Below are 1,056 nucleotides of genomic sequence, written 5' to 3' on the forward strand. Positions count from 1 at the left end.
TTGTACGTTGATAAAAGTAGCGACTGAAAACAATCGTCATTTGAATATCATGCCCCTAAAATCTCTGGTTTAGAAGCCTTGATCCTAGAGTTGACACGGAGAAAAGTAACCTGGCCAGAAAAAGGAAGCAATTGCATGAAAGAGAAATTGATCTGATATATTAAACTATAAAATAAAACACATATTAGGCTAGTGGAATTCATTATAAACGTCAAGCTAAAATGAATTAATTTAAAGCGAAACTGAAACAGCACTGGGATCATGAGCCTCTCTCATTCGACAAGAATCCAAATGTTTCCATTTTGCCATGTAACATTTGGTTGCTAAACTAACTATTGTTCATTATGTAAACATGGTTTTGTACTTCACTCGTGTTCCAATATGGGCGTAAAACATCATGCGCAAGTGTTTGTTTGGGTGCTGCACACTGATTTTACAGTGAACCTATTTAAATTGAGCAGTGTAACTTTCAAATTTGGTTTACTGCATTTTAGTTTGATGATGAATGGCTGAAATGTCAAGTTAGCAATGCTAGAACTGATATGTTGTGTGTGTGCGCTGAGGATCCTGCATGATCAGTTTGATTTAATAAAATAAAGTTGTAAAGAAAACTAAATTAAGTGTACACAAAGTGTCACAAAAATGAGCATTACTAATACTTTTTTTTCTTTTGTTAATATGTTAATTATTTAAGAGAAATATATTTTGTGTAGTCCTATTTATTTTTATTCCTTCTATATACTGAATTTCTGTTTTTCTCCATTCACAGAAGCGCTGCAGGTGTGTGATACGACGATGTGTGAATCCTCATGGTCTGTTGTTTATGCTGCTATTTACGCATATAAAGCTAAAGCTAAAAAATGGTTAATGATCGACTAATGAGATTCGGTTGTTGGTCAGGAAAATAATCTAAATAAACAAAATGCTGTCATTATATGATTCTCTGCCAGATTTATATGCCGCACACAAGTTCAGGCTAACTCAAAAACTTGCGCACACGAGCTGAGACCTGACGTGAGATTTGATCGTAGCCACTGCTCATGTCCATATTGATAA

The 1,056-nt window shown here is 34.5% G+C and overlaps 1 protein-coding gene across 1 annotated transcript in view; it reads right to left on the bottom strand.

Annotated features, from left to right (window-relative positions):
* Positions 1-1,056, bottom strand: part of LOC107548241 (PDZ and LIM domain protein 2-like) — an 80,785-nt gene that overhangs the window by 41,624 nt on the left and 38,105 nt on the right. The window lies entirely within an intron of this gene.

The sequence above is a fragment of the Sinocyclocheilus grahami genome, unplaced genomic scaffold, assembly GCF_001515645.1.
Source record: "Sinocyclocheilus grahami isolate Dianchi unplaced genomic scaffold, SAMN03320097.WGS_v1.1 scaffold345.1, whole genome shotgun sequence".
NCBI lineage: Eukaryota > Metazoa > Chordata > Actinopteri > Cypriniformes > Cyprinidae > Sinocyclocheilus > Sinocyclocheilus grahami.